Raw genomic sequence first — 6,791 nt, forward strand, 5'->3', positions numbered from 1 at the left:
GGTGGGGGTTAGATGGATGGGGAGGGGAAGTAGAGGGGGCACCTGCGGGGGGCGCTGAAGTGGGGGGGATGCACGAGGAGGGGAAGTGGAGCGGGATCTGCACGGGGCGCTGAGAGACCCAGGGGCGGATGGATGGGGAGGGGAGTAGTGGGGGCACCTGCAGGGGGCGCTGAAATGGGGGGATGCACGAGGAGGGGAAGTGGAGCGGGATCTGCACGGGGCGCTGAGAGACCGGGGTGGGGGCAGATGGATGGGGAGGGGAGTAGAGGGGGCACCTGCGGGGGGCGCTGAGATGGGGGGGATGCACAGGGAGGGGAAGTGGAGCGGGACCTGCAGGGGGCACTGAGAGACCGGGGTGGGGGCAGATGGATGGGGAGGGGAAGTAGAGGGGGCACCTGCGGGGGGCGCTGAAGTGGGGGGGATGCACGAGGAGGGGAAGTGGAGCGGGATCTGCACGGGGCGCTGAGAGACCCAGGGGCGGATGGATGGGGAGGGGAGTAGTGGGGGCACCTGCAGGGGGCGCTGAAATGGGGGGATGCACGAGGAGGGGAAGTGGAGCGGGATCTGCACGGGGCGCTGAGAGACCGGGGTGGGGGCAGATGGATGGGGAGGGGAGTAGAGGGGGCACCTGCGGGGGGCGCTGAAGTGGGGGGGATGCACGAGGAGGGGAAGTGGAGCGGGACCTGCAGGGGGCACTGAGAGACCCAGGGGCGGATGGATGGGGAGGGGAGTAGTGGGGGCACCTGCAGGGGGCGCTGAAATGGGGGTGATGCACAAGGAGGGGAAGTGGAGCGGGATCTGCACGGGGCGCTGAGAGACCGGGGAGGGGAGTAGTGGGGGCACCCACGGGGGTGCCCCCAGAGACTTAGGGTAGGAGCTCCGGCAAGGCAGGGAAGTGCCGGGGAGGGAGAACTCAAAGGAGTTTGAAGATGGAGTGAGTGGGTGGACAGGTTGGGGGGGATGGGCGGGGGCGGAGAGGAGGGAGCCTCTCAGGGGCTCTGGAGAGTCTCGTGGGCATGATGAGAACGGCATGGAGCCCCAGACATGGGTGGGGCGTGGACGTCAATGGACAGAAGTGGGAAGGCGGAAAGGGGCCCTGGGGAGGAGATGCAGGAGGCAAGAAGGAAGGACCGTGGATGCTGAGCGGAGCCAGGGCGGAATGGGGGTGAGGCTGGTGGGAGCCCAGAGCGGAAGGAGGGCTGGGGTGGGAGTCGGGAGCTGCAGGACCACTTTAGTCTTTCCCAGATCTTTAGACCTTATAAAGTGCTTTCCTGAGCACCTGAAGGTAGGTGGGAGAACGCCTGGGGGAAAGCGAGGGAGAAACGGAGAAGAGAGGGGCGCACCGCGAAGCACCACGTGCCCCCTCCCCCCGACTGGTCACAGGAGGGGCTGCCTGTTGTGCGAATTTCACCTCCATACATTCTTTGTAATAGAAATTAATAATTTTGATAGTTGGGTGGGTGTCTCCAGCTAGTTACAAAATAAATACAAGTTTGGAGCTAAGGGGGTGATTAAAATCCTTTGCAGTTCACTGATTTATTTTTATTTATTTATTTTTAAATTTTAATTATTTTAAAAGAATTGATTCTTGAGAGACAGAGAGAGAGCATGAGCGGGGTGAGGGGCAGAGGGAGAAGCAGACTCCCCGCTGAGCAGGGAGCCTGACGCCCGGGTTCAATCCCAGGACAGTGAGATCATGACCTGAGCGGAAGGCAGACGCTTAACCGGCTGAGCCACCCAGACACCCCTGACTTTTTTTTTTTTTTTTTAAAGGTGTGGTTTTACAACATTCCAGGGAATCATTCTATTCTGTTTTCACTTTTTTCAAAATTTTAATAAAATTGTAATGGAATTTTCTTGTTTGCTGATTGTGAATAAATTTATTTGGATGATGGGGGAAAAAAAAGAAAACAAAACCAAAACCCTCCAGGCAACTCAGAGGAGAAAGCAGAGTCTCCAGGAGGAGGCTGTGATGGGTTTCCAAAGCCTCGGTGGAGAGTTGTTGGCTTTCCTTTGGCCTGAGCATGTCTTCCACCAGCTCAGGATGGGTTTCTCCCCCGTCCACAGCCAGAGAACTCTCTCTGTCCATGAAAGCGCTTTCCACCTGCCAACCGCTTTATTCCCCACATTGTTTCCTATAGTTCTTGCGATTTTACTTCACATCCTTGTGCATAGTGCGGATGCTTTTTTTTTTTTTTTCCCATTTTCGATGGTACAAAGAAGAACTAAATTCACTTTTTAAAAGAAACTCATGTACCAGCAGTAATGCATTTGTTCGTTAGATGCTTGGATCTGTGTCTGGGGTTTCTATTACAATCTGTGTACTCTACAGAGAAGATAACTGTTGGAAGGTCACTGGGAAAATGGTGTGTTCTAATAACTTCTTTTAAATCATTTAAATGAGTTTTTCTGCTTGAACAGTCACCACCTATTTAGTGCCTTCTCTGGTAATTTTGCATTTATGGTTCTAACACTTCTGGAGCTGCAAAGTTCTGCCGCTCTTTATGTTATAAATTTGTGATCAGAAATTCCAACTACCGATTAAAAACAAATTTGTTAATGGAGACCTAAGGCCGGTGGGAGGATGGATGTGGAGAGGGGAAACTGAGGTAGGCTTGGAGGGGAAAAGTAAGGGCTTAAGAGGAGAAGGGGGGAGAAGGGGAGGTGCAGCAGGGGGAAACTGTCCGGGAAGAGGGGAGGAGTGACATGGAGGAAGGCGACTGGCAGGAGGTAAAGCAGAGGAGACAAACCTGCAATTTTCTAAACTTTGCTCCTGAAGTGGGAAGTTGCACTAAAGATTATATTTGTTTTCCTTACTCTTAGCAGACGTTCCCGGGAGTCATTGGGAGGGGGCCATCTCAGGACCCACTAGGGGGCCTGCCACTGAAAGATGTGTCCCTTTGGAGCTTCTAAGAGGGTCCTGTTTGAGAAGGTGGGGACACCCCAGAAGGTCATCTTCCTTCCAGAGTGTCCAGACAGCCCCACTGACCGGGGAAAGGAGAGGAGCCTTTACGAGTGGATCACGAGGAAGAAAAACCATGCTCAGGGCCGTGAGGTGGCCCACATGGCAGGCTGCCGGGCTGGCTGTGCCTGGGGATGGCTTTAAAAGATCTGGGCGGCAGTATTTGGAGCCTACGTGTGGGCCGGCCTCGATCTCAAGGCAGTGGGCACATCCGGTAGTCCTGGAAGAATCTGGAAAGTCGGGACCTCATTTCAGCAGTGCCAGCATCCTAGGGGTGCGGCTGGCTTTGAGTAGACACTGCAGCCAATCCTCATTCCCTGTGGAATCTGAACCGACCCTTCCCTTTGGACTCCAGAAGCCTCCCTGCGTACTCAGATACTAGAACATTTGTGGGGGGAGACACCTCAGGAAGGAGACGTCGGCTTTCTGCCACAAGGCCTGTGGGGCACAGGAGACTAGGAACAGAAGAGATGTGATCCCACTGGACCCTGAGTGTGTGGAGCAGTTTCTTCCAGGTAGATTTTTGATCCCTGCCGTTTAGGGGATCGAGATAGAGTGCAAGGCAGGGTGCCTGCATTTAGTCTAGAATGAAAAAAAAAAAAAAAAAAAGACAATTAACTCTTGGGTCCACGACCTTCTTGTCACACCTAAACTCCCACAGACGCGCCTCCATTCCTTCCTTGATCTGCCCTCCCATGTCCCTCTTTCCAAACCTTTTTCCTGCGCTTCCTTGTCCCTGCTCCATTCTGATCCACCCACTAAGGACCCCAAGGAGCCTCACTAGATGTAAGCTTTGCTGCTGGACCCTCAGGCCCAGACCTTTGTTTGGCATGTCGTAGGTGTCCCCCAGCATGCCAATGGCTCTGGCGAGGCCCTGCTGAGAGCCAGGAGACCCGGTGGCATCCTCTTCTGGACGTAAATGCTGCTTGGTCTCCTAAAAACGCCCAGGGCGCTGATGGGCTAGCTTGGGTTCATCCAGGGTCTGTCCTACAATTATTGGTCACTTGCCTCCTCCAGGCGACAGTGATGCTTGCAAAAGCCTTTTGTCCCGGGCCAGCTGCCTGCCCAGTGGGTTGCTTGAAGGTTCTCACAGCCCTCTAGCATTGTCATTTCAGCATTTGGGGCGGTATTGTGTTCCTTGGCACTTCCTCGCCATCAGCTTTTGGTCAGCCAGTGTGGCTCATAGTAGAGAAGGGCCCTGGCCAAGGATAGGGTGCATGCCACACACAGGGGAATGACTGGGAAGGCCATGCTGGTGCTTGGCTGCGGAAAGCAGATGTTCTAGTACCTTCTACTCAGCTCTCTTGGTAACCAGCATCCCCTCCGGGCCATGCTTTTGACCCAGTAGGCATAGGATGTGTGGGACGGATAGGATCTCTGATATCACTCAGGAATGTGATAGATTTAAACAGAGAGAGATAAATGGCCAACATAAAACTATTTAGAAAGTTCAAAATAAATGAGTGTTCTGCGGGGCAGGAGGGAACAAAGTAGGCCAGCAGGTGCTTCTGTCTGCTTGGTGCTTCCAAAGTTAAGGGTCACGAGCCTCCCCACTTACTAGTTCCCCGGGCCCCTAACTTGAGTGCAGAATCTTTCCGAGGCACGTGCTAAGCACCTAAGTCTTTGAAGCTCCCAAGTGGGAAAGGAGTTCAATATCGAAATGGGGCTAGAAGACTGAAATTGTCAGCAAGTCTGCACCAGGAGCCCGTGTGAGCTGAAGTATGCTAAACACTTGACGTGTTATCTCTTGAATCAACCAGAAAGCCTACAGAGGGCAGTGTCATAATCCCCTTTTCACAGTGAAAGAAACAGAAAGGCTAAGAGACTTGGGAACTGTGATTCAGAGCGTCTCTACCTTAAATACTGTGTTAATTGGCCCCTTAGTGTGTGTATTGTTTATTGCCACATGGGGGCTGATCTATCTAACTTTCGTCTGTCTGTCTATCTACCTATGATGTAGTTCAAAGGTAGGAGATCTTTGTTTTGCTGACAGTTGTACCCAAGTACCTGGGACAGAAAGGGCCCTTGACAACTCTTTGTGGCCTAGCTGGATGGTGGAGTCCATGGTCCTTAACCATTCTTGTTCTTTTTAATTTTTAAAAAATTTTAATTTTTTTAGTGAGAGATAGAGATAGAATAGGAATGGGCAGAAGGAGAGGGAGGGAAAATCTTAAGCAGGCTCCATGCTCAGTGCAGAGCCTGACATGGAGCTCGATCTCACGACCCTGAGATCATGACCTGAGCCAAAATCAAGAGTCAGACGCTTAACTGACTGAGCCCACCCAGGTGCCCCTTAACTATTCTTTTTTTCAATGCCTCTCTAGCATACAGGAAGCGTGAAGTGGGTTTTTATATCCTAGAATCTTAAGTAAATGTCATGGTGGTTTTCTCTTCCTGCTCTATGGCGATATTTACCCAAACAATTATCTTTGACCTCTTCATTTTAAGGAACCTTCCGGAAACTTTTTACTCCATGCAACAGTTGTTCATTCATGCTGTGGGTATTTGTAACTAACTCGGCTGTCTCCCCTGTCAGGAAATAGGGTGCTCAGAAGGCCTTTCTAAAGGTAATCCAGTGCCCAGAATTTCCAGCTTGGACACTGGATGTGGCATTTCCCAGGATGGACCTCGGGCCTGCTTTAAGTTAAAGAGAATTGAATGCAGAATAGACTAGAAGGTAGTACTGAGATATGTTGTAATTCCCCCAGCTGTGTGGGCTCCTATAATCCGCTCAATCCTAAGGAAAAGAGCCAAAAGTTAAACACCACTTTGTCCAATATTAGGATCAGACCAGGTTTTTGTTCTGCCTGGCTGGTTGTTCTGTATTTATTTATTTATATTGCTCTGCTGATAACAACTGGCACATAAACTGTGATTTAATCCACTCTTAATGATTAGTTGGGCTTCCCCAAGTGTCATAAAGATAACTTGTACCAAAAAGTACGTAAACAGCCCAGCTCTTTTGCCTAAAGTGTTATTGCTGTCACTGATTTCAACCAATGGGTTGCAAAGGAGTGTCCATTTTCAAACACGCCAGTTAAGCTATTGGGCAAATGTTGTTTTTTATATGGATCATTATACTTTGAACTTTGGTATGAACACAGAGCGTGTGTACTTTTATTTAATGAGCAATTCAGAAGTGCTCATGGACTTGGCCAAGGGGTGAGGAGTTTGGGGACAAAGGAGGCCCAGGAAAAAATTCTTAAAATTGTTTAGAATGTTTATGAGAAGGAAAGGGGCAGGGTCCAAGCATGGGAATTTGACTATTAAGTGAAAGTGGACCAGGTGTTCCGGAACTCTCCAGAACTTTATCATTATAATCTCTGCCTTGTCCTGCTTCTACAAGAAGAAGCATTTGGGAAATAAATAGATCATCAATAAAAGTTTTATTACATTTAATCTAGTTACATGGAGTCTGAAAACAAGCATCTTGGGGGAGAAATCTGGGTATGTGTACTCCAAACCATGAAGAGTGGTTACCTTTGGGGGCTGGGGTGCTAAAGGAGCCGATGTGAAGGACTTTCTTTTCTCTGCATAATTTCTCTCAGTAGTACATAGAGCTAGTGCAAAAGAAAAGGTGATCTACTTTTATGTTGTTGGAAAAAAATCTTGGAGGATCAAGTGTCTACAATAAATTCTGACGGTTTATGGACTGTGTTCCATTTGTCCCTACTCCAGGAGGCCACATGCCAGGTCATAAAAATGGTACTCAGCTTCCCAGCTGTGTGGCCTTCAACGGGTTACTCACCCTCTCTGAGTCTCTATTTTCTCCTCTGTAATTTGAGCCTAATAATAGTACCTTCCTAATTTTATTATTGTGAAGAATAAA

This window comes from Mirounga angustirostris, unplaced genomic scaffold (assembly GCF_029215605.1).
Source record: "Mirounga angustirostris isolate CCGP_5_RB_7025 unplaced genomic scaffold, mMirAng1.0.hap1 SCAF_10, whole genome shotgun sequence".
Lineage (NCBI taxonomy): Eukaryota > Metazoa > Chordata > Mammalia > Carnivora > Phocidae > Mirounga > Mirounga angustirostris.